This window comes from Paramisgurnus dabryanus, chromosome 4, assembly GCF_030506205.2.
Source record: "Paramisgurnus dabryanus chromosome 4, PD_genome_1.1, whole genome shotgun sequence".
NCBI classification, from domain to species: Eukaryota; Metazoa; Chordata; class Actinopteri; order Cypriniformes; family Cobitidae; genus Paramisgurnus; species Paramisgurnus dabryanus.
The window spans coordinates 12,816,610-12,844,074 of NC_133340.1; the positions used below are offsets into that span (position 1 = coordinate 12,816,610).

The 27,465-nt window shown below is 39.1% G+C and overlaps 1 long non-coding RNA gene across 1 annotated transcript; it reads left to right on the forward strand.

Annotated features, from left to right (window-relative positions):
* The first annotated feature begins 7,148 nt into the window (after positions 1-7,148).
* On the forward strand, positions 7,149-25,877 carry LOC135741412 (uncharacterized). The gene is made up of 4 exons (XR_010529510.2): positions 7,149-7,541; positions 8,549-8,684; positions 11,518-11,611; positions 24,426-25,877. It is a non-coding gene; the product is annotated as an uncharacterized lncRNA (long non-coding RNA).
* Positions 25,878-27,465: the final 1,588 nt, after the last annotated feature.

Here is a 27,465-nt window from a genome sequence, read left to right on the forward strand (position 1 = left end):
AGAAGCGTCTAAAGGGTTTATGATCAAAGAGACGCTCGCGTTTGCCAGATACTCGCATAATCTCATGCATAATCAGAGTTTACTGTTAAGGGAGTGTCTTGCATGTATTGTGTGAAGGTGAGCCTCTTTTTATCATAAAGGTTTTTGAGGCGTCTGCAGCAGGCACTTATTTTGACAAAACACGTGATGCACATAGGATCAATCGACGTGCAGAACACATATGGTGAAAACACAAGCAACACACATAACACTCCGAACAATTATTTTGAATTTGCACCCCTCGGATGAGCAGTCACGAGCCGCCACTAGTACGCAACATATTAGGTATATCCATTTCTCGAGTAGGCTGTGAAGGACACATTTGTTCAACCCTTACAGCCCGGAGCATTCTGAGGTTGCATTGTAAGCAGCCTTCGAATTGGGATAGCCTTACTAGCGTTTAGTCGCGCTGCTGTGATACAATCGGTCTTAAGGTATGTTCACACGGAGTGAAAGCGTTAACACTTCTCATTTACTTTAATAGGGTGATGTCATGCGTTGCCGAACTGTATTCTGGAGCCGTCAACCTCGCATCACTGCCGTTGCCCGTGGCAGAAGATGAAGTTTTCTCAACTTTTCAAGCGCCAACGCGTCCGTCAGCCATTTAGATCGCCGTATAACCTAGTGCGAGCCAGCCAATTACATTTATGCAGTACAAGAGTATGTGTTGTTGCCACCGTGATTGGCTGATGGCCACGCTTCAGACAAGCCTTCGGTCAAGCGTTAACGTTTTCGCACCATGTGAATGTACCGTTAGAATGCAGCCATCAGAGATCGCCGCCTTCGAATTGGGTCACAGCTAGTGTTTCACTTCAGAAGACACCAACTGGAGTCATCTGGATGGCTTTAATGATGACTACATTTGCTTTTTGGAGCCTTGCTATGTTGGTTCACTTAAAAGTAGATAACATGGCAGCATTTTAACAAACATTTTTTTATTTTTGTTCAGCTGAAGAAATGAACTAATATCTGGGATTGCATGAGGATAAGCAAAGTGTTATATACTTTCATATTTTAGTAAACTGTTTCTTTAAGACCTTAAAGGAATATTCCATTTTCTTAAAAGAAAAATCCAGATAATTTACTCACCACCATGTCATCCAAAATGTTGATGTCTTTCTTTGTTCAGTCCAGAAGAAATTACGTTTTTTGAGGAAAACATTGCAGGATTTTTCTCATTTTAATGGACTTTAATAGAGCCCAACATTTAATACTTAACTCAACACTTAACAGTTTTTTTCAACTGAGTTTCATAGGTCTATAAACGATCCCAAACGACGCATAAGGGTCTTATCTAGCAATACGATTGTCATTTTTGACAAGAAAAAATTTTTTTACTTTTAAACCACAACTTTTCGTCAAGGTCCGGTCCAGCGCGACCTAACGTAAATGCGTAGTGACGTAGGGAGGTCACGTGTTACATATATAAAACGCACATTTGCGGACCATTTTAAACAATAAACTGCCACAATAACATTAATTAGTATCAGTTGACATAGAACAACGTAGGAACGGTCCTCTTTCAAGACGCTTGTAAACACTGGGGCGGAGTTTCGCGTTCGTCCTCTGTGACCTCTTGACGTCATGACGTATTGCGTGGGGTCAGCTGGCGCATCACGACCGGATCTACATGACGAGAAGTTGTGGTTTAAAAGTGTATATTTGTTCTTTTTATTGTCAAAAATGACAATCGTTTTGCTAGATAAGACCCTTATGCCTCGTTTGGGATTGTTTATAGTCCTTTGAAACTCTGTTGAAAAAAAACGTTAAGTGTTGAGTTAAGTATTAAATGTTGGGCTCTATTAAAGTCGATTAAAATGAGAAAAATCCTGCAATGTTTTCCTCAAAAAACATAATTTCTTCTCGACTGAACAAAGAAAGACATCAACATTTTGGATGACATGGTGGTGAGTAAATTATCTGGATTTTTCTTTTAAGAAAATGGACTAATCCTTTAATCATATTCAAAATGTTGTTGTTGAGTCATTGTGTTAATAGCTGGTTTTAAAATAAAAAGCTATTTTAGGTTTGTCAACTTAAGCAACTTTACGCAAACTTACGCCATTCTGAGCCTAATTATTATTTATGAAATATAATAGCTGTTGCTGTCATTTGTTTGTTTGCGTCTCGCTGAGACACTCCAACTCATTGTTGAGGCTTCTTTCTCCCCTCCTGCAGATGCTTGTTTAAAGAGGCATGCTGAGTCCCCCACATCAGCATTTTACCTCCTGGAATCAAAGCCAATTTGTTGATTTAAGTCGCACACTGAGTGTAGATTGATGGCTTTGGAACTGCAGGAGTCCTTATCGATTGATCAGGCGGCCTGTGGATATGAGCTCCACAGAATCATTCGTCATCGTAAAGTGCGCCTATAAACACCCACTGAAAGTGCTTTAGTCTTCCGTAAGAACGCACCATATGATCTGGTGAGAATTCAATGGGATGCACAAAAAAAATCAAATGAGTGAGCGAAGCAGACACCTTTGCGGTTATTTTTCAGCGAATTGCCACTGTGGGCGAACCCCCACAGTTCAGACCATTCATTTTCTCTTTCTGCTGTCTCTACAGTATGTAAAGAAGATGTCTCTATGAAATGTCAGTGTTTTATAAGAGAAAGCAATGAAATCTCAGAGAGCATGACATATCCTTCCTTTTTCAAAACAATCGTTTTCAGTCGGTGGATCATTTGGCTGTAAATAGCTCCGTTCCATCCGTGCGCTCTGTTTTCTAGCGTTAGGGAGAACTGGCGTGTTTCTGCACCCCTGAGCTTTGCATATGTGTTGTGTGATTACAGCAGTGGATGCAGCCAGTCGTCCATGAAAACAGCAGCAGCTCACAGATTTGCTGCACAGCTCTAGGGCAACAGCATTACACAACATGCTGGCAGCTTCTTGCATATGCCATGGAAGGCGCGGATAAGCCCACAGAGACTGTAATGCAGCTGGCTCCAGGTACGAAACGCGCAGGGTTGTTTATCGCTGTGGACCATTCTCCAGTACTAATAATATTTAAAATACATGACTCACAAGCTTAAGACCAAACCTTTTGTTACTGACATTAACGACTACTATGTGACTCAATGTAAAAAAAATAATTATCACGAGACCCCAAAAAAGCGCACGAAGGTCATGTGTTTTGATTTCCATGGAAACTGATAATAATGTATAGCACTTGAATGCACTGTAAGTCAGACAAATGCGCCTGTTAAATGCATACATATACAGGTAAATGTTTTAGGTTCAGATCAGTTATTCTGTAAATAGTTTTTAAATAGCAAGCACTATTTTACAGTATGTATATACAGTATGCATAAGCAGAGCATGCATTATTAGCTGAACACAAGCAATTCTTTCTGACAGCAACAAGAGTTTATTTTGGTTGAGCTCTGTGTCCTACCTTGACGTAAAAGTCACTTGAGAAATTGCAAGGAGCCATAAATATGCAATTTAAAGCATCGGGCCACATAGGCCTACCGATAGTCAAAGTTGCAGATGCTGTGTTTGTGACCATATTAATATGCACCTGTCTCTTTTTCTCAACAGGCAAGCATTGTTTAAGCTCAGCAGGGGGACGTTGAAGGAAAACAGTTCCTCATTCATATTCATATTTTTCTCTGTCGCAAACACACATTTAGTACTGCTAACTTGGTATCTATTCTGGACAGCTGACAGCATTTATTTTCTCTGTTCTCTGTAGCTAACTAAGATTTTAGCCTTTGTACTGTTTCTATGGAGCGCATTAGTAGACATAAATATAATAACTTAGGCAAGGCCAGAGAGAAAGCTCTAGTCTGTGATATTTCCAAATGGCTTGTTAATATACAGTCATTATTAGTTGAATTTGTCCAGCATTCAAAATTAGTTGGCCACATAAAGCATATGTTCATGAAGTAGTAGAGCAATCTAGGGGTTCCAAAGCATGGTCTAGCTTTATAAATTTTTTTTTTATCTAAGTGTTCTGTGTATTATCATTTTGAAACTGTCCAAACTTATCCAAAAATAAGCAAAATAGGTTTGCCGTAATCCAGCAAGTACTATATGAAGCTACATAAGAAAGAATGAAAATTTTTGACTTCACTAGCACAACAATTTCTCACCTGCTTATGGAAGCGCTCTTTCTCTCTCTGTTTGAGATCTCTCTCCACCCTCTTCTCTCCCTCTTTGCACTTACAATTTTCGCACATAAGCATATTGTAATGTAAGAGATTGAACATTCACATTTTACAACTTTTTTTTTTATTGAGTAAAAGCATATAAAACAGAGCATAACATTATACAGTTTTATAAAAAACAAAATATAGTGTTATTTGGCATTTGTAAATAATGTAGTGCTTTAAACATGTTAATGACTTTTTGTTTTTTAACAATTTTAAAGAAGAAATAAAACATTCAAATTCTGCTAAAAACACCTTGAAAATTGGAGATGCATGTAAATACTTTTGTTTATGTATATAGAATTTAGCCTGTAATATGAATAAATTAACAATATACTCAAGATCTTTGTTTGCATTGTTTTCATAGTGTACAATGATATCCTTTAAAGAAAAAAAATATTTATCCTTTACTTTACTAAAAATATAGGTTGCCAATTCTTTCCAAAAAACTAAAAAAATAAATGTGTTAACAATTTCTCAATTTTACAAAAGGAACATAAATCATCAATATCAGAATATTTTGAAATTATTGACTTAACTGGGTAAATGGTATGCAAAATCTTAAAATGTATTTCTTTAGTTTTGTTATTTATACAATATTTAAAGGGAATTAACCAAGCTGTTTTCCAATTAATATTCTCGATAATAGAGTTCAAAAAGAATTTTCCTCTGGGTATTAATTTATTGTGATTTTGTAATATAGTGCAGATATGTTTGTTATTGCATTTTTTATCAGTCAGTGCAAGACCATTTAACATTAATTTGGGTTTATTTTACAACTGTCTATCAACATATTTCTGAGGTGGAATCATTTTGAATTTCAGTGAAATGCATATGGACAAAAAATAAACTGCCTAAGTACTGTAACTACACTCACCTAAAGGATTATTAGGAACACCATACTAATACTGTGTTTGAGCCCCTTTCACCTTTAGAACTGCCTTAATTCTACGTGGCATTGATTCAACAAGGTGCTAAAAGCATTCTTTAGAAATGTTGGCCCATATTGATAGGATAGCATCTTACAGTTGATGGAGATTTGTGGGATGCACATCCAGGGCATGAAGCTCCCATTCCACCCTATCTCAAAGATGCTCTATTGCAGTGGTTCTTACCGTTATTCCTGGAGGCTCACTGCCCTGCACATTTTGTATGTCTCCCTTATTTAACACACCTGATTCAAATCATCAGCTGATTAGAAGAGATCTCCATGAACTGAACTGAGTCTGCAGACAAAAAAGACATACAAAATGTGCAGGGCAGTGGGTTCCAGGAATAACATTAAGAACCACTGCTCTATTGGGTTGAGATCTGGTGACTTTGGGGGCCATTTTAGTACAGTGAACTCTTTGTTACACTGTTAGATGTCACTGTAGATTTAGCAGTACATTACTGTAAAAATCCACAGTACTATACTGTATGTGTACATTACAGTACAGTACTGCAGTTCATAATGCATTCTGGGTAAATTTGTTTGAGCGGGAAAATTTTACAGTATCTTTTGGTCTTGATGTAACCTTGCTGTAGCCATTGCTGTAATGTGCCAGGTGTACTTGCAATAATCAGAGAAAGTGCGCCAACGTCAAATCACACAGAGGGAGGGTGAGCACAACTCCTGGCTGCAGCTGAAGGAGGACGATTGATTTCTGGCAGTTCGGTAAGTTTGAAATATTTCTGTTTCATGAAAACTTAATTTTTAGTTTAAGAATGTTGTCAATAGTTTGTCACAATATTGGGTAACGCTTTAGATTACAGCCCGGAAAGTACTGCGTAAGTACAGCGAATTTACAGCATATGTTTCTGTAATTATAGTGTACTTATAAAGTAGGTACGTGTAATTATAAGGGAACAATTTATAATATTGGTGGAATAAAGGGGTAACAACCAGGATATATGCAGTAAAGTACTGCGTAAGTGCAGTGAATTTACAGCGCAAGTTTCTGTAATTATAGTATACTTATGAAGTACGTACGTGTATTTATAAGGGAACAATTTATAATATTTGGGGAATAAAGGGGTAACAACCAGGATATATGCAGTAAAGTACTGCGTAAGTGCAGTGAATTTACAGCGTAAGTTTCTGTAATTATAGTATACTTATGAAGTACGTACGTGTATTTATAAGGGAACAATTTATAATATTTGGGGAATAAAGGGGTAACAACCAGGATATATGCAGTAAAGTACTGCGTAAGTTCAGCGAATTTACAGCATACATTTCTGTAATTATAGTATACTTCCCAGCGGGCACCTTGATGTCAATTTGACGTCAAATATTAGGCAAGATTTGATCAAGATGCTGCAAAGCATCATTTCAAAGTTAGATTATACATTAAGTCCTTCTGGTGGTTAATTTGTGAAAATATGAGTTTTATTCCATACTGAAATTGATTATGTAAGTATACGGGCCAACATGTTTGACATTGAGTTGACGTCAAATCAACGTCATGTTAGGCGTTCAGTTGATGTCAAATTGACATCAAATTGATATCAATGTAAATTTAAAATAATAAAATAATTAACTGGGGCCTCAAAATGCATCCATTTGGCACATATGTTTTGAATCATATGTTGTTGGAATTCTGCATAAAAGTGGACTTCTGCAACTTCTGTGGGTAAAACAAACAAACAAACAAAAAAAAAACTATTTATGTGAATTACTGATAATGAAATAATTAAGCGAACAGTAATTATTATATTTGACAAAAAAGGGCAGCATTTTTGCTGTAACCCCACATGAAGTACTTATTTTTTTTTTAATCATTTTTTATTTTTAGTGATATTATATACTTTAAAATTAAAATACATTTGCTGTAATTGATAATGAAATTGTAATACCCTATAATGTAAGCATATAAAGTATTACAACTACATGGTAATTTATGGAAAATTTACATTAGTTAGAGTTTTCACAGTGAAAATGCTACATATTTTTAAATTATTTAAATTTTCTTGTCTTTAACTGATAGATGCAATGCTAGGGTTCTTAAAAAAAATCATATTTGTTTAAAAAAAAAATTATTTTAATTATGAAAAATGTAGGACCTACAATGCCTATTTATATTCTCTATTCCTAATACCACCTGTAGATGGCGCCATAGCTTTTGGACATTCTTGGGTTTCTCTGCAGCTAAAGAATGGACTTCAACAATTTATTTATTTATTTTTGTGTGTAAATTGATGCAAACCAAGGATGACAATGTTATACATGTATACACGGAAAAACATAAAATAAAAAATATTTGGAAGATTTATGACGTTGATGACCGTTGAAACGCACGTCATCACGTCAGGCCAGCTGTGAGGGAGGGAAGTCGAAGCAGCTCGAGAAAGTTGGCGCTTTTATCAGGTGAGTAATAAACATCTCATGAAATAAAACATAATTTGGTGACTTTAAAAACTTAGAAGATTGTGTTTTGATTAAATATTTGACGTTGCAATGATTAATTTGTTCTTTTTGTGAATTGAAATTACCCGTTAGTTAATGTAACATTACTGTGAAGGATTCTGAGGTAATTTAACAGAGTTAGATCCATTAAGCAGATAACTTGTTTTTTAAAATGTCTACGATTTTGAAATGTCGCGAGGAATGTTAGTTTTACAGTTTTTGTTCGTACTAATAAAAGTGATTCAAAAAATTGTCCACTAAAGTTGGATGCGAAATTAATATGACGTAGCGTAGGCAACATCATTGTTTTGCTTTATCAGTGCAGTTGGATCGTTGAATCGGTAAGTTAGGCTATACTGTAACTGTACACAGCGAGTTCCCCAGTACGACGTTCTCGCACACGAATGACATTTGAACCGCTTCATTTAAGCTATTGAACTTTTCAGTCATATGTCGTGTTGGTAGTAAAAAATCTTGTGAAGGTGGTGAAAAAGGTAGTAAATTCATCTCTATGATTCCTGAATATACCCTGATTGAATCATTTAAAATAAACCACAGAGATTGCAAGATGTGAATGAGCTTTGATCATTTAGTAAAACTGGTTAATTCAGTTGGCCATTGTGGGCTAAAAAGTTAGTTAAAGGTGATAAAAAGCTTTATTTTATTAAAAACATTCCTGTTTGGTAAAATAATTAATGTTTTATATACATTTTTACTTAATAATTGTCATTTTAATCAAATTTTATTAGAAATAATAAGTTGAAGTCACTTTGGGTAAGCCACTTAAAGGTACGGTAGGCCTACGTGTGTGTATAAGTTAAGATCAGGATGACACCACCTCCGCCTCCTTTTGTGCCAGGAAAAACCCTGAAAATAAACCTTATGAATGTAAATGACAGTTTTAGGAGATGTAAGCTGCTGCTCATTCCCCCTGATATTTAACACCCTGTCTCTCTTGTCTTTGTCAGATCGTTTGTTTGGAGTCTCTGTTTGTTCCAACCATTGTGTTCCTTCATGCTCCTCCAGAGACTACTATCCGGATTGTCCGTGCCAGTGTTGTGACTCTTGCATCTTTCACCGTGTAATGTTGTCCGGGGCCCGAGGGTGAGTGGGTGCTCTGAATCTCTCCCTGTGATTTGCTTATCCAGGGTTTTTTCCTCTCCTTGTATGTTGTTAGCCTATATGTGCTGTTTGGTGTAACAATGGACCGAGTTCCACATAGGGCTGTCGCGGTAACCGCAATCCTGTATTTCCGCACTGCTGAGAAGCTTAACCGCATGAATGACACGTAACCGCAACAACCGCGCTTTTCACATTAAATTCATATATAGCTATGCCCTTCTTGTTTTTCACATCATACATGTATAATAAAGGCCAAATAGATTGTCAAGAGTTAAGAGAGTAACTTGTTTTCCGTAAATTTCAATTCAAAATGTAATACTATACTATTCATATTTCGTTAAATCATACAGTGAATGTGTGAAAGAAGTGAAACTAAGATGACAGAATAGCTGCGTCGTCTGCATCTAGATGCAGTTTTAAAGATTAAAATTACTTTAATTTAACTGATCAACACAAATACAAAGCACCATAATATAACTGATTGCTTACCAGCATTAAAACTAGGGCTGCACGATTAATCGTTTTTGAACCGAAATCGCGATTCGGATGGATGCGATTTTCGAATCGCAAAAACTGCGATTATTTCGATTCAGAACTATCAAAAATAACAATCATCTAGTACGCAGTTTTTGACAGTTCGCTTCATGCGCATTTTACGTTTGATGCAGTTTAAACCAATAGAGTGCATTAACACTGAGGTGCTGACTGAACGTCAGATAACGCCATTGCGCAAGCAGCAGTTCAACTCCCCAACAAAGTGTACGGCCATATGATTTCCGCGATGCGAAAAACACGGACAGAATCGCGAAATGCATACAAATGGAATTAACTGCACAATGCGGAATGTCATGGAAGTTGGCAGATTTTGGATTCAGTCATTTTTAAAACCCATTATAACTCATTAACCGGCAAATGAAAGGACAGAAATGCGCGAAAACATTTCCCTTTTGTGTAATGTTGGACTTAAAGAAAGGTATATACGTCCGTTTCTCGTCATGCATCGCAAACAATGACAAGCGCCTCATCAGACTATAAGCAGGTTTCATTAAAGCCCGGAACACAGCAGACAAAAGAGGTACAGTATAGTTTCTTGCACGCGCACATCTGCATCGCTTTGAATATTTACAGGCACGAGGGTTCATGAAGCGCGCACACAGAGAGCAGTCAGCACACGCGTGATCACTAAACTTAAGTTTTCTTTCTTGTCTAAGTGAACATAAACAGCTGGATGTTTATCAGTACATTAAAGCAGAGCAGTTTTAAAGCTGTCTTGTGTCTTAAAGTGACAGACGGTAACCTGGTGCTTTCTGTGTCAGAAATGTTTATTACACACCAAAAATTAAAATCACTCCTTACTCTTAACTGAACAAGCTTCTGCAGCTCCACATTTAAAATCGTATAGTGAGGACTGTGCAGTGTTTTATTTGTATTTTTTGCTTATGTTAAATCATAGATTCTAATAACTAATATATTAACATTTATTACAGATGCCTGAAAAGTAAAACAAGATGATTATAGTCTTATGATTAAAAGAAAAAACTAAACATTTGCTTGTCAGAAGCATTGTTGTAGTGACAGCCAAAATACATTGGCCTATATGTTATTTTTAATAAAACTTTCAATAAATTTTTGTTAAACTGTATTTTCTTAATGTTCTTAGATTAAAAAAGGTGTGTCTGCAGAAGAGCAAAGTCCTGCAGACACCTTGGTACAATGTTTAAGAGGTCTTAAATAAACAGTAGCACAGCATCTTTCTTTGGTGCTATTAAAACCACCACAACAATCCTGGATGTAGCTTTTTTATTATATACCAATGAATCGCACTTTAAATCGCGAATCGCAATTTTGTTCAGAAAAATCGCAATTAGATTTTTTCTCCGAATCGTGCAGCCCTAATTAAAACCACTTAAAATAAAAACATTTAGTTTTTTTCTTTGTGTATCTACAGCGTCCGCTCCGTGGATGAGGAAACTGCAGCCATTAATGCATGTTGCTTTATTATTAACTGACTGAACACTTGACTCTTACCTGGACATTTAGATATTAAAGTTTTTTGTCACCAGTCTCTGCCTGAAACATTGATGATCATCTGCCGACCTGATTGTTTCTGCACGTCCTCTATTTTACAGAGAGTTCGCTTAATTAACGGCTTTTCGTTCAGTCCGCGTGAGCTAAACATTTTTGTTCTGTAATTTGTTCTCGCATAGGCTATATTTCTACATATTTTTCGACCAAGTTACACTCGGGATATAATTTAAGTTGTTATAGATAGCATTTAAGCTTGATCTGAAATTATGACAAATCAGTCTAAAAATGATCCATCCAGATTAAATTAGCCAAAACAATGATTTATTCGTTTTCATACTTAATAGATACAAGTTAATTTATCTACTAATATACTATTGAAATTGCCATAAATAAATATTCATTGCCTTCTATATTGCATTCGTTTTGTACATTTACAGGTGCATAAATACGGTCTAATTTACATGTATTTTTAAGACACTGCTTTGTTTTGTATTTGCCGATGCTATGTAAATTTGCACTTAAAAAAACTTCTTGTTAAGAAATTGTTCTTCAATTTATTTTAGTTTTTTCAAAAAATATATTTATATAATAGTATAGCTTGTTAATCTTTTTCTCATAACGGAAAGACATTTAAAACCGCATAGCGCGCTAGTGAGCCACGCAAAATCACTGCAAGGGAAATTCCTTCACCACGACAGCCCTAGTTCCACATCTTTCCCCTCACCAAACACATAAATACGATTACTGTTATCATGTATATAATTGGTTGTCTTTTTTCTTTTATCAGAGTTCTTACAAACAGATTGATGGCAACAATGTACATGGATGGTTCAGGGGTGAAGAAGGCCTTTAAAAAACACGGCTATGTTGTGTTATAATAGGTACTACATTACTTATTTTGTATGATTAAATGATGTACTGTTGTGTGTCTATTCAGTGTTACCCATTGTGCGGAAGACTTTTATCCATCACAGATGCACAGTGGCTATACTGTAGGGGTGTAATAATTAATTGTACAATTATTATGCCCAGTTCCCTTTCAATACGGTTCACTTCGCATTGCGTCAGTTTAGCTGACGCTATGGGGGGGAAACTCCTGTTTACTCCGTGACTGAAGCCTATTGGTTAACGTCTGTACAAAGTACAGACCAATGAAGTTTGAACCCGCGCGCGGGATGCACACATCCTTATATGTGACCCGTCACGGAAACCAGGGACTCAAGTCGGCAGCACAAGTTTCGAGAAAATGAGAAACAAAGTTTTTTTTTCGAAATTTGTGATTTTCGTTTTATTGCAGAATCTGTTAGTTGAGATCACGAAGAAGCCTCTCCATGTTTGAGATAGCAGTTTTTGTATATTTAAAAGCGTACATTTTGCGGTTAAAATAGGCTTGTTTTTCCGGAGATTCTAGCGTGCAGCGGGGGGCGTCATTGTCTGTGTGTATATTTACATACTGTATAAGCTTGTGTTTTCGCCTCCGCCCCCAAAGGGAACAGCGTGACTACTAAATAAGGATAGTTCGCCCAAAAATGAAAATAATGTAATAAATGACTCACCCTTATGTCGTTCTAAACTCGGAAGACCTCCGTTCATCTTCGGAACACAGTTTAAGATGTTTTATCGTTAGATTTAGTCAGAGAGCTTTCCCCTTCATTGAAAATCTATGTATGGTTTCCATGTCCAGAAAGTTAATAAAAACATCATCAAAGTAGTCCATGTGACATCAGTGGGTCAGTAAGATTGTGTTGATGCATCGAAAATACAGTTTGGTCCAAAAATAGCAGAATTACGACTTTATTCAGCATTGTCTTCTCTTCTGGCTCGAGCGTGAAGTCACGTGACTGTAGTGACGCGCTGCCCTGTTCCTCAGACATGTTTGCTAAGTTTTTTTTTTTTTTTCAAACTTATAGCCTGCGTCTCCCCAGACTGTAAAGCTCGGGCTCACAAAACAAAAGAAAAATAAAAGAAGCTGGGGCGAAACAAATAACAGTCAGCCGCATCGTACGTCAGCCGCGTCACTGACTTTATGCGGCGCCGCAGTCGGATGTCAAAGTACCGCGAGAGCTCTTCAAGAAATCTTACGGAGTAGTTTAATTTCGACTCGCTCTCGCGGTACTTTGACGTCATCTCTATGTCAGTTCTTGCAGCGCAGCATGAGTCCAAACACACAGAAGTTACACAGATATCGTTGTATTCTTCATATAATTGGCTACATGTTTTGTCTATCAATATTTTCCATGAAGTCATTGGCTGATGGAGGAACGAGCGAGCCATTGGTAACCTCTCTAAAGGATGTCACGTTTTCGACGGCGCTGTTTGGATGATCTATTATACTACTTCCGTGTGCTTAAGTGAATGAACATTCCAAACTCATTCATGTATATCTACCCCGCCATACACCCACACAATCGACCAATGATAATGTAGTGTCATCCCATTCATCAATCATTCAATTAAAACAATTAATATAATCATCATTTTTTGTTTTTTAACACATTGTACACAGAACTACATCAGAAGTACACCAAAGTTACTCAGATCAAGTGAACCAATAACAATTTTTTACAAAAAACAAGTCAATGACAATTCTTCATTCATGCCATTAGGTGTGCATGTATTCAAATTAAAAATATACCACGCCTCCCTCTGTAGAAGGCGGTTCTCACGATCTCCTCCTCTCATAAGCCGACTAACTGTTTCTAAACCCATAAACCTAAGTGTGTTAGCATCATGTCCTGCGCTGTTAAAGTGTCTTGCTACTGGGGACCTTTCATCATTCTTCCTAATGTTGCACTTATGTTCACAAATTCTGGTTTTCAATTGGCGTTTAGTTTTGCCCACATACAATAACCCACATGGGCATGTCAGTAAATACACCACAAAGGAAGTTAAACAAGTGATTCTGCCTTTCACTCTGAACGTCCTGTTAGATTTTGGATGCGTAAAAGTTTTTTCAGTGAGCATGTAATTGCATGCCACACAATTAAAGCACTTAAAATTGCCGTCTGGGATTTTGAAAGAAAGATGCAGCGGACTCGGCGCAGGCAAATACGATCGCACCAAACGATCTCTCAAATTAGATGCTCTTTTATAACAAAATCGCGGAGGGTCTTGGAAAGCATGACCGATTGTGGGGTCACTGCTTAAAACGTGCCAGTGTCGTTGAACGATATGTTTTAATGAATGTGATATGTGTCCATAAGTAGACACAAACGTAATTGGAGTATCTGTATGTGGTTTCTGCGCTCTGTCAGTCATTATATTTGTGCGTTCGATGTTGCGTACCCGCTCAAGGCAATCTCGTAATAATGTGTTATCATATCCCCTATTTGCGAATCTTTGACATAGCTCTCCTGCCTGTCTTTCAAAAGCCTCTTCACTGTCACAAATACGGCGTACCCTTAGTAACTGACTATACGGTAAACTGCGTTTCAGTGATGGTGGGTGAAAACTCTTGTAATCTAGAAACGCGTTACGATCTGTATCTTTTCTGTAAATCTCAGTGTGTAGTACATTATCACATTTTTTAACCCATACATCCAAGAAAGCCATGGCATTGGGATCAGAGTTTAAGGTGAATTGAATGGAAGGCAGTCTAGTGTTAACATAATCATGAAAAGCTTCCAACTCTTCCTTCGTTCCCTTCCATATAAAAAACACATCATCAATATATCTGTACCATACCTTAAGATGTTTTTTGAATTCATTATCGGAATAAATAAAATCATGCTCGAATTTTCCCATAAACAAATTGGCATAATTGGGTGCCATTGGCGAACCCATGGCAGTTCCTTGTGTTTGTAGATAAAATTTATCCTGAAACATGAAATAGTTTTTGGTCAAGACATCATTAGCCAATGAGATTAAAAAATCAGTGTGTTCCACATGATGGGTCTCCAGATAGTACTTTAAAGACGCTAAACCCGCTGTGTGTGGAATGTTCGTATACAAACTTGTCACATCCATTGTACATAATATATCAGATACATTCACTTCTCCTATACTAGATATTTTTTTCAAAAAATCAGTCGTATCCTTCAAAAAAGATGGCAGTTTATACACAAGATCCTTTATATGGCAATCAATGTATTGTGAAAGAGGCTCTGTTATAGATTGATTGCCAGACACAATAGGACGGCCAGGTGGATCATTTAGCCTTTTGTGAATTTTTGGAAGGGTATAAATGACTGGTCGTACTGGGTTAATCTGTAACAAATATTTATACTCTTTGTCATCAATAATTGCATCATTCAGTGCTTTTTTTAATTTAGATTTTATCTCATTGCTAAATTTCATAGTCGGATCAGCAGATAAACACTTGTATGCATTTTCATCACCAAGTTGTCTCTCTATCTCTGCAACATAAGACAACTTGTCCTGAATGACAATAGATCCACCCTTATCAGCAGGTTTAATCACAATATCATTGTCCAGCATCAACTGTTTTAAAGCCTCTTTTTCAGAAATTAAAAGGTTGGGCCTAATTGAATAGTCCTCTCTTCTCACATGGCTAAATGTGTCTTGTTCCACCAATCGACAAAACGTCTCTAGTGAGGGACTGTTAACCGGAGGAAGAAAAGTACTTCTTTGTTTAAACACAGTCTTTTTTGCGACAGGGGTGCATTCCTGGGTTAGCGTCTCTTGTTGAGTATACAGTCTATCCGTCCCTTTCAAATAAAACGCCCTCAGGCGAATGGATCTAAAAAATTTAAACATTTCTACTTTCAAAGTGAAAGGGTCATTTACCTTTACAGGAACAAAAGAGAGGCCCTTGGATAGCACGGAAAGTTGGTCTTCACTTAACTGTTTAGATGAGATGTTAATGACGTTGGTACTGTCACTTACTATCTTCGCGTGTTTATGTTTCTTCTTCCCCCTCCGCGTCTTGCGGCTGTGTGTTGGTCTGTTACTGGGGCTGCCATAGGAGGCGGGCGCCGGTTGCGTAAAAAACGGGTAGTGACGGATGAGTCGGTGTCGGTGCTCAAATCCCCAGATGAGGCAGTGCTGGGTGCTCTACGCTGTCTTTCAATGACTCTGTTGGGGCCTTGTTTTCCTCGAAGCCAGGGATACACAGTTTTGTTCCTATAATCCATCGTATCTCTCCGGTATTTATCCATTTTAATGCGCTGTGTTTCAGTTTTATATGTACTTATTTGCGCTTCACACTTATCCAAAAGTTCTTTGAGCTGTGTCGAAGAAAACCTGCTCTTAAGTTGTGTCTCGAGATCGGCAATCTCCTCACGAACTGTAGTCAGCCTATTATTTTGGTTATCAATGATAAGCAGCATCAGATCAAGGGAACATTTGTTAAGTATATCGCACCACTTGTTGCAGAAATCCGGATCATCACGACCCAAAGTGGGTTCCTTCATGATGCGTAATCCTCTCGGTATACGTTTGTTGCGCCAGTATTGTGAAAGTACGCTACCATGGAGCAGTGCTCTTGTTTCTTTCTTTCGGAGATTTTCCAGCAGATTATATTGCATCTCCCAGGTGTCGTTCGGCATTTCCATAGTAGTAAGAGGGAAGAGAATTCGTGTAGAATCCTGATCGGTGTATGCGAAGGTGCTGGCTCTCACATTAGTGAGGCGTTCAACTTCTTCATATGACATAGTTGGAGGAGCTCCGCTCAATGATTACTCAAACAATTATTACGTAGGAGCAGGCTTCACTCAATTTATTATAAGAGTGCTTGACCAGACTTATAAATGATCTCAAAGAACAAAGAAAAGGGCCGCACTTTGCATATAAAAACGTATTTTTTATTGGCACAGACGCGTTTCGGCTTTGCGCCTTCCTCAGTGTGCTTAAGTGAATGAACATTCCAAACTCATTCATGTATATCTACCCCGCCATACACCCACACAATCGACCAATGATAATGTAGTGTCATCCCATTCATCAATCATTCAATTAAAACAATTAATATAATCATCATTTTTTGTTTTTTAACACATTGTACACAGAACTACATCAGAAGTACACCAAAGTTACTCAGATCAAGTGAACCAATAACAATTTTTTACAAAAAACAAGTCAATGACAATTCTTCATTCATGCCATTAGGTGTGCATGTATTCAAATTAAAAATATACCACGCCTCCCTCTGTAGAAGGCGGTTCTCACGATCTCCTCCTCTCATAAGCCGACTAACTGTTTCTAAACCCATAAACCTAAGTGTGTTAGCATCATGTCCTGCGCTGTTAAAGTGTCTTGCTACTGGGGACCTTTCATCATTCTTCCTAATGTTGCACTTATGTTCACAAATTCTGGTTTTCAATTGGCGTTTAGTTTTGCCCACATACAATAACCCACATGGGCATGTCAGTAAATACACCACAAAGGAAGTTAAACAAGTGATTCTGCCTTTCACTCTGAACGTCCTGTTAGATTTTGGATGCGTAAAAGTTTTTTCAGTGAGCATGTAATTGCATGCCACACAATTAAAGCACTTAAAATTGCCGTCTGGGATTTTGAAAGAAAGATGCAGCGGACTCGGCGCAGGCAAATACGATCGCACCAAACGATCTCTCAAATTAGATGCTCTTTTATAACAAAATCGCGGAGGGTCTTGGAAAGCATGACCGATTGTGGGGTCACTGCTTAAAACGTGCCAGTGTCGTTGAACGATATGTTTTAATGAATGTGATATGTGTCCATAAGTAGACACAAACGTAATTGGAGTATCTGTATGTGGTTTCTGCGCTCTGTCAGTCATTATATTTGTGCGTTCGATGTTGCGTACCCGCTCAAGGCAATCTCGTAATAATGTGTTATCATATCCCCTATTTGCGAATCTTTGACATAGCTCTCCTGCCTGTCTTTCAAAAGCCTCTTCACTGTCACAAATACGGCGTACCCTTAGTAACTGACTATACGGTAAACTGCGTTTCAGTGATGGTGGGTCTGTGCCAATAAAAAATACGTTTTTATATGCAAAGTGCGGCCCTTTTCTTTGTTCTTTGAGATCATTTATAAGTCTGGTCAAGCACTCTTATAATAAATTGAGTGAAGCCTGCTCCTACGTAATAACTATTATACTACTTCCCTATTTTAAATACAAACTTTGAAGGCGGGTTCATGTGTTTAACGGAGTGAAAGCTCATATGCCCTTACATGTTACGATTTAAATAGTCTTCAGATTATATATTAGATTGTATTACCAGACATTTATGCGAAATCTGATGTAAACAATCTATATTTCACGGATTATATGCATTTGTGGACAAATATGGTCATTGGATAATCTGAAACAGACTGGATTCGACTTGTGATCCCCACAAAGGTAAAAGAGTAATGTTTACTTTTGCGGGTTGTCATTTGGTCATAAAATACTACATATGATGCTAGAACATCTCAAAAAGGGTTTTACAGGGGGCATGGCTTAGCTAAATGAGATGTAAATGAGCCTTATTGTCTCCCCCAGCTGAAAAGAAGAGTCCCTTTCGTCTCGATTTTCTCGGTTTGAGTATTTCTGAGTTCCTATATTCAAATGGCCACAACTTCTCCAAATCTTATCAGATTTCCATGTGTTACACATCGTTGGAAAGCTTAGAAACTGCACTTTCAGAATCTGTGAATAACTCAAAATGCCCAGATCCGACTTGTGTCCCTACTTTCCGTGACTGGTCACATATAAGCGCGGTTCAATCGTCAGGAGCTCATTATTTTCTCCTTCAGCGCGAACCTCTCGCTGCTCCAAAGAAAAGAAGAAGCCTTACCTCGCCGTTGACAAAAGCCCTGCAGCGGAGTCCAGGCCTAGCATCTTCCCCTGCCGTTTTCCGGCTGAGAACCGAAGAAAGCAGAGTTCAGGTCTAGCGTCTTCCCCTGCCGCTTTCCGGCCGAGAACCGAAGATAGCCTTTGCTTGCCGTGGTACGAGCCCTGTGCAGCGGACACATGCCTGACGAGGTCTCCCCTGCGGCCGCCCGGTAAGATCAATATTTTTAATATAAAGCTATAAGCTAAAAGAGCAGGCGCTGTTGTAATAGCGTCCAGCACAGCGGCTCGGTGAGCCTCTCTGCTATGACTTTCCTCCGAGCGCGTTACCGGTCTGGCACCTCCCACGCCAGGACCGCGCTTATGCTTTGGTTGTCTTATCCATGTTTCATGCTCCCCTTGCTGTTCCTCTCTCGCCGAGATGAACACACTGCGAGCCATGAGACTAGATGGATGCATAGACAAGCACAAACACACTCTAACCCCCCCCGTGTTCTGTCACACCGCAACCGTTCATGCTTACAGAGTCCCTTCGCTCCTCTCACATTCAGTGGCGAGATCTCTGGCACATATATTAATCCCCCGAGTGTATCGGGTGATACCGTTCATACGACGCATGGCTATTCTGTCTGTGTTGCTGCTCCCCTCTGCCGTTCCTCTCTTGTTGAGATGAACAAGCGGGGAACCGTAGAACTGGATGCATACGACAAGCAAACACGGGCGGTCTGCCCCTGTTCTCTGTCATAGCACAGCCACTCGTGCTCCACGCTCGCGGAGTCCCTCGCCCCTTTCCCCACAGTGGTGAGGTCTCTTAACGGCTTAGTTAGCATGCGGTATTACGGCTCACTGCCTCTAAATGCAGCTGTCTAGTGTTCAACGATTACAGAGCTTCATGCCCCTCCCCTCCTGGAGCGGCGCGATCTCAATCGTCTGCTCGATAGGGCGGATTCGCCGCTATTGGAGCACCAAGAACACTCATTATAAGAGAGCTTCATGCCCCTCCCCTCCTGGAGCGGCACAATCTCATTCGTCTGCTCGATAAGGCGGACACGCCTCTATTGGAGCGCTAAAACACTTATTATAGAGCTTTACTGGCCTGAGCCTGTCTCACTTCGGATAGCTCACTGTTCGTCTGCCCGGTCATTTCTCTCTGGTTTAGACGGAATCAGAGGCAGAACGAATTTGTTTATTATATACTGAGGCCTGAATACCTCCCTTTATTCAGTCCCGTCCTATATCAGTGCGCTGAATATTAGTACATTCTTATATACCCGGTTTTTCTGCCCTTTTAATAAACGGCAAAACCGCGGGCCTCACGGCAGACTTCCTCTCTGCGATGGGTTCAGTCTGACATTAAACCACCTAGACATACTGCTCTGCTCCGTGAGCCGTTCGGTCACCGTCACTACTGAGGCTTGTGCACCTGAACGGCTGAGCTCTGGTCTCCGCAGCACAGCTGCATCAACAGAGAACGAAACTGTCTGGGAGAAAGGGTTAAGTCGCGCCTCGGCTGGACTGCCCTGAAATGTTTTCTGTGTGCTGTTTATCAAAACATACTGTGTAATACTGTCGGTTATGCGACCTCACTATAGTGGCGAACGGTATTTAATTCCTCTAAAAAGAGTAATTTCCATGCTTAGTATACTGTGTATTGACACCCACGGTTGTACGGTGTCTCTAAACACTTTATCGCCTTACTGACAAGCAATCAGTAATACGCACACATGGCCCGCTGTCCATAATTCTATCGACGCTTGCCGAAAAAACCCCGGATTGCCCATATACTGTGTATTGACACCCCACGACTGTATGGTGTCTCTAACACCTTTCTGCCAAATTCGCTCGCAGCCGAAAAAACCCCGGTTTGGCCATATACTGTGTATTGACACCCCACGACTGTACGGTGTCTCTAACACCTTTCTGCCAAATTCGCTCGCAGCCCGCCTCAGTTTCTCCGCTACGATGCTGATGGCGCAAACGAGCACGGTCTTACGGCTGTTATTCTCTCTTCCTAGAGAGACGACAGCCTCAGACTTTTGCATGGCTCCAAGCGTTTGAATCGCGCCCTCTCCGGACGGCCACTCAAAGGCTTACAGCCAAGCGGTTTATGACGTTTTTCGGCCATATAGCTGATTTATATTAGCGGATCCGAAGACGCTCACACCTCCGCTCCAATACTCGGAGATATTAAGGGTAATATCAACCTCAAGTGAGCTTGCTACCCGCCACAATAAGTTTCAAAGCTCAAAGCGCGCGCACAGTCAGATGCGCGCGGCATCTCGTTTAGGACGGACACACGTACCCCTCTAACGAGCCTCAGAAAGCTGAATATCGTGGCATTCTGTTCATAAGTCCACTTCAGTTTGACTAAGCAAAGGTCCCGCCCCGAGCTGACGGCCAGGACGCTTATGCTTAAGTTACACACGGCTGCATGAAGTGCTGTCATTACGAGCTAGCCCAGCATCTGCTGTGGGTTGAACACGCTTTACAACGGCAATCAGCCTTCTGCGCGTGGAACGCCGTTTGTCTCATATCAATCACCTTGTACTGCGAATACGGTACATTAAGGGGATGATTTAGCACTGCAGCACTCTCGACCGTGTTATTGTGATAATGCGGTCGGGCAAACTACGGTGGTTTCATTATTTACCGAACCAGACTGAGATCTCGCCCCCTGAACAAGCTGACGAGTCATCTCATTTATAAACTCATTGCATCGCTTTATAAGCTACGTTCAATCAGAGTGATACGCATCTCATGCTTAAACTACCAAGATTCAAAATATTAACCTGCCTTATGACACATTGACGCAAGCTGCTAGGACCCCTTTCACGAGGCCCCTCTATGAAATATGTCCTATATAGAGCCCACTCTGTGCGAGTTTGGCTTCTTCATGAACTTGGTCTACAGGGGTATCTATATTTGATATCTGCTACGCGGCCGGCTGGTCTTCGCCGTCTACGTTGTCAGATTGTACAGCTTAGACGTCCCTGCCCTACGAGCGCAGGTTCTCTCGGCTCAATCATGCACGCTCATGCGTTTTATGTGTACACCACGGTGCGCTCAGCGAGCTCACCAACGTGACTCTGAATTTACTTATCTCGCACAGCCGCGGCGCGCTCGGTACCTCGCCGTCTTGTGCTATGTTATGTGCCCCCGGTGCGTTTAAAACCCCACCGTGTGCGCGTCAACAATTTATATGGTGCTTACACATTTGCTTTAAAGCGGTGAATATGCCGGGTATAGGGCCACACGCAGTGTCTCTCCGGTAAGGCACTTCAGTACGTTGTGTATGCACGGCGTGATGGGATTACGTTCCCCCATAGCGTCAGCTAAACTGACGCAATGCGAAGTGAACCGTATTGAAAGGGAACGCTTAGGTTACTCACGTAACCCTGGTTCCCCGAAATAACGGGAACGAAGCATTGCGTCTCTTGCCGTGCTACAAACGTCTACTCAGCGAGTGTTATTCGGCTGCGCGCTTCAGTCGAATAATAATGAGCTCCTGACGATTGAACCGCGCTTATATAAGGACGTGTGCATCCCGCGCGCGGGTTCAAACGTCATTGGTCTGTACTTTGTACAGACGTTAACCAATAGGCTTTAGTCACGGAGTAAACAGGAGTTTCCCCCCCATAGCGTCAGCTAAATTGACGCAATGCTTCGTTCCCGTTATTTCAGGAAACCGGGGTTACGTGAGTAACCTAAGCGTTTCTCAATAAGTTATGGTCAAATGCTGCCACATCCAAAAGCCAGAGAGCGCTCTCATGCATAAACTCAAAATATGTTATATATGTTATTTATCTACAAATGTTCAGACAATATTAAAAGCACAGGTTTTAAAAGTGTGAAATCTGTTATACCTATGCCACCGTTAGTTAAAGGTCACGTTCTTCTATATCCCTTTTTTTAAACCCTAGTTAGTTTGTAATGTTGCTATAATAGCATTAATAATACTTGTAAAATGATGAAGCTCAAAGTTCACTCCCAGGTGATATATTTTCTTTAACAGAATTCCTCTGAATACCTCAAAGCCTACAGCGAACGGCCGGTTTGGACTTTAGCCCTCTACTTCCCGCTTTAATGACCTCAGTAGAATTTTTTTTTTACTAAACTCCGCCCACAGGAATACGTCAGTCATCTGCTTAGCTAACGGCAAGCTATGCTGCTATCGAATCACAACACACTAAACAAACTTCACAATCAGATAGGGCTGGGCGATAAATCGATTTTATCGATTAACTCGAATGTGTAGTTTAACATCGATTTGTTTGAATTAAATCGGTTTCCTCTTTAACATCCGCTAACACTCCCCTCTGTGCTCCCGTAGTTCCGAGTGGGCTCAGCCCTCCCCCGCACGTTTGCCATAGAGATACCAGGGCTTGCAAAATTTTTTAATCCCTGATAGCCCTTCGGGCAGGCACTCTTTCATTTTTGGTAGCCCGAAATTAATTCAAGTAGCCCGAATAAAAAATACACTGTTTAATGTAGAATATTGATAAATCCTGGATTTCCATGTAAGCCAACTATTTCTGCCCATCCCCAGCTAACAATTTGGTACCCAAAACGTTCCCCTAACATTAGTTTTTGGTTTCTAGAATGTTATTTTCCAAGGTTTTTGTTTAATAGCAAGGAATGTTTTCTTAAAGAAAATAAACATTCCCCTACTGTTATTTTTAGGTTATTTTAACATTCCCCTAACGTTAGAATAATTGAATGTTATATTACTGAATGTTATATTATATGAATGTATTATAACACAGGTTATTTTTAATTTAATTTAATATAATAAAATACCTCAACACATATTTAGATAACATGGTATTTTATCAAATATATAAACAACCAGTGACTTTAACACAATATAGAAGACTTAAAACAGATATTTATTATAAAGGAATAAACATTTAATTCCCTTTAGGTTAACAGATCTTACCATAGCCGTTTATTTTCACTAGAATAATGTTAGACTCTGAGGTAAAACGAAATGACAAACACACATTCTATTCGCTTTAGGTAAATGTAATATCTTACCACTGCTGTTTAGTCACCTATCAAAAGCTTCTAACATTATATTCTCTTAATAGCATAGACGTGTCAAATCGATCGGAAATCACTCAAATATATTTTCCTTCTCATATATTTAAGTTACTACCTGAAGAAAGAAAAAAGAAACGCTAAAACAATGTTATTCTATGAGGTAATTTTTTTTTTAAATGACTTGAGTTCGCGCTGAGCACAAGAGCAGGCAGGTGCTTGTGAAGAGTGAAGCCGGGAGAAGCGCGTGCAGAGGGTCGCGTGCAGAGGGTGAGCATGTCACGCTTTCTGTTTGTGTCACTGTCACGTATTAGTTACTCAACTTTTTTGTCCTAATTTCTAACCATTGTCGCTTCGGTTTAGGGTTAGATTTACATAAAATTACATCCTTACCTAAACAAACTCTAACCCCAACAGGTGAAATCTGGTTAAAGTTTAGAAAATATAAAAGAATAAGCCTTGTATCTTCTTTTTATAAACCAATACTTAAAGTGACAAATACTTAAAGTGACATATAACACAAGCACCAAATCTAACCCTAAACCGAAGCGACAATGGTTTGAAAATAGGACAAAAAAGTTGAGTAACCAATACGTGACAGTGACACAAACAGAAAAGCGTGACATGCTCACGCTCAAACACGGCAAAGCATGACATTTTCACGCTGCTCCATGCGTGAAATAGTCACGTAATTTCGTGATATAGGGTTGGTGTGTCTGTCTGTCTGTCTTGCACTCTTGATGCTTTAGAGTTTCACCCATTCATTCATACTGTGCACTTTTTTATATCGTGGCTGATTTGTAAATTGTACACACACAAAAACATTTTTTTTTTTTTCATATTTTCCCATTCATTTCCTATTATTGTACTAGTGTAACAAGTTTTTTCTTTTTTGACATTCTGTTAAATATATAAATATTTCTCTACTTGTGTGATTACAGGTGGCAATTGCATCAGAGGGAGAAGACTTCACAGTGCCTCCCTATACATGGATGTCAGCTGACGTCAATCACTTGTCTTCCGCCATTTTGAGGACCTGAAGTGGTCGCAAAAGAACTAGAAGCTATGCCTTCAATATGCTGTGAGCATCAAAATCGCTATTTTAACAACACTAAGAAGGCTCAACACAACATGATATTTTGCTCGAAGTATCGCCTATGTCTCTACACGTGAACTCGAGCATTGAGAACATTGTTTGTGAACACAGAGTTAACTAAAAAGAAGGTTTTGAACAACTCACTTTGGATGATTTGGCGTCCGCTCGCCGCTTTCTTCCCAGTCAAGATGTATCGATCTCCAATTGCGACGTAAGGAGGGAGGAGAGTAAAGATGATATCTCCTAAAGCATAGTTCCTTAAAAATGCACGGATAAGTCGTTGTTTTGTTGCAAGTGAAAAACAATATTGACCTTCTAGTTGAAAAAGGAGCCTTATATGATATTCATTCATTCGCATTCGGAAATCGATTATTTACGTCTGGCAGAGATGACGAGCGGACACCATAACAGCCAAAGTCAGTTGTACAAAACCTTTCTTTTTAGTAAACTCTGTGTACAAAAACAATGTTCTCAATGCCCGCGTTCATGTGTAGAGATCCAGGTGATACTTCAAGCAAAGTTTCATGTTGTGTCGCGCCTTCTTATGTTGTAAAATAGTGGTATTTCGGTAGCAGCGGACAGCGGCTGGAAGAACGCATCAGGGATCGAGAAGGCATAACACCCTAACCAAGATATATTTTTTTAAAGTAGCGTTTATTTTCATGACAGTCAAGATGCGACATGTTGTCTTTCGTAGCTTTTTACTGTATCCGTAAGAATCATAGACAGTAAAAGATAAGAAATCCGTAAGTCGTAGCAAGGTAGCCAATGCTTGTCAATAGCCTACTGGTACTCGGTAGGTCCTCAAGATGGCGGCATGACGTAAAAGGTCACATGACTGAAATCTATCTATACTGCAGGGACAACCTTGCAGTCATATGCAAAGGATTCGCTGAAAATTCTTTCGTCCTGCCCCCAGCTGAAATCGAAAATTGAAAAAATGAAGGCTGCAAACAAGCTGTTGCCTATAAAAAAAACAAATTTAGGGGTTAATTATTTTCAAATAATTAAATTGATGTTCTTTTGTTAAATTGTTCATTCATCGTTAGTTGTTTTGACAGTTTCTTGTTATTCTTTTAAAATTGTTAGTATTTAATATGTTATAGTTTGGATAAATATTTTTGTTTTAAATAAACTTGTTTTGGGTTAAATTAAGGTGTTTCTACTATGCTTTTAAATTTGTAATTTAGTTCTTTGTTGATAACTTTGGCTGAAATTAGGTTTATCTACACCAGTACTCTAGTATTGAATTTACCCTATAACTACACAGAACAAGGGGGTAACAAGTGCCACTTTAATTTACAGCCCGCAGATGTTGTACTTACTCTGTAACTACGTGAAACAAAGGTGTAACAAGTGCCACTTTAATTTACAGCCCGCAGTTGTCATACTTACTCTGTAACTACGTGAAACAAAGGTGTAACAAGTGGCACTTTAATTTACAGCCCGCATTTGTCATACTTACTCTGTAACTACCTGAAACAAAGGTGTAACAAGTGCCACTTTAATTTACAGCCCGCAGATGCTGTACTTACTCTGTAACTACAGGAAACAAAGGTGTAACAAGTGCCACTTTAATTTACAGCCCGCAGATGCTGTACTTACTCTGTAACTCTACGTGAAACAAAGGTGTAACAAGTGCCACTTTAATTTACAGCCCGCAGATGCTGTACTTACTCTGTAACTACAGGAAACAAAGGTGTAACAAGTGCCACTTTAATTTACAGCCCGCAGATGCTGTACTTACTCTGTAACTACAGGAAACAAAGGTGTAACAAGTGCCACTTTAATTTACAGCCCGCAGATGCTGTACTTACTCTGTAACTACGTGAAACAAAGGGGTAACAAGTGCCACTTTAATTTACAGCCCGCAGATGCTGTACTTACTCTGTAACTACAGGAAACAAAGGTGTAACAAGTGCCACTTTAATTTACAGCCCGCAGATGCTGTACTTACTCTGTAACTACGTGAAACAAAGGGGTAACAAGTGCCACTTTAATTTACAGCCCGCAGATGCCGTATTTACTATGTAACTACATGAAACAAGGGGGTAACAAGTTTGACTTAGACTGTAACAACACAAAATATTGTATATTTACACAGTAACTACAGAAAATAGTTCTAGTTTTGCTTGCTTTGCTTTCACTATAGTTGCCTTGCCTATTTTTAATTTTGCTTGATGACCCAAAAAATTCCTGTACTCTTTTTCTTAAGGTAAGTAACCTTTGTAATATAAAAAATATAGGAATTTATAACTTCGTCACAATCCCCATTTCCATACTTTACCATCTGCATTCCTGTGCTTACTGATAGTGATCGCAGACTATTGTCACAGCTGTTTATTCAATACAGTGGGGGTTAAAGGTGTGGTCTTCTGATTGGTCAGTTTAAATGTATCATGTTAGGTTTAGTCACATGGTCAAGGGATAGAGAATAAAGGTCTTGGTTTTCATGAGCTCTGGGCTTTTGCCTTTTTGCATTTGCCTTTTGCTTGCTTCCCTCTGCTTTTCTTCTTTACCTGAGTTCTTGGGTTTAGGCCATTAAGATTCCAGTTCTAAATGGTGATTCTCTTTCATCTAAACTTTCTTTCTCTGTTCTCTATCTTATCAGGTAATATCTCACATACATTGGAAACAGTTAATTGTTTGTATTAAGTACCCTTTCATGCATTTATAGTGTAATCATTTCAATTGTTACTTTAAGTCAGTACTGTTACTAAACCTTTTCATTTACAAATCTGTTGTTTAGTTTTGATTTAGTGTTAATACTTAAACGCTAGATATTGCAATTTATATATTTATATTCTAGCAATGCTCTCCCACATATCTTGCTATTATAACTGCACTTATTTCCGTCGTTAGTAGGTTGCAGAAGGGTGATAATT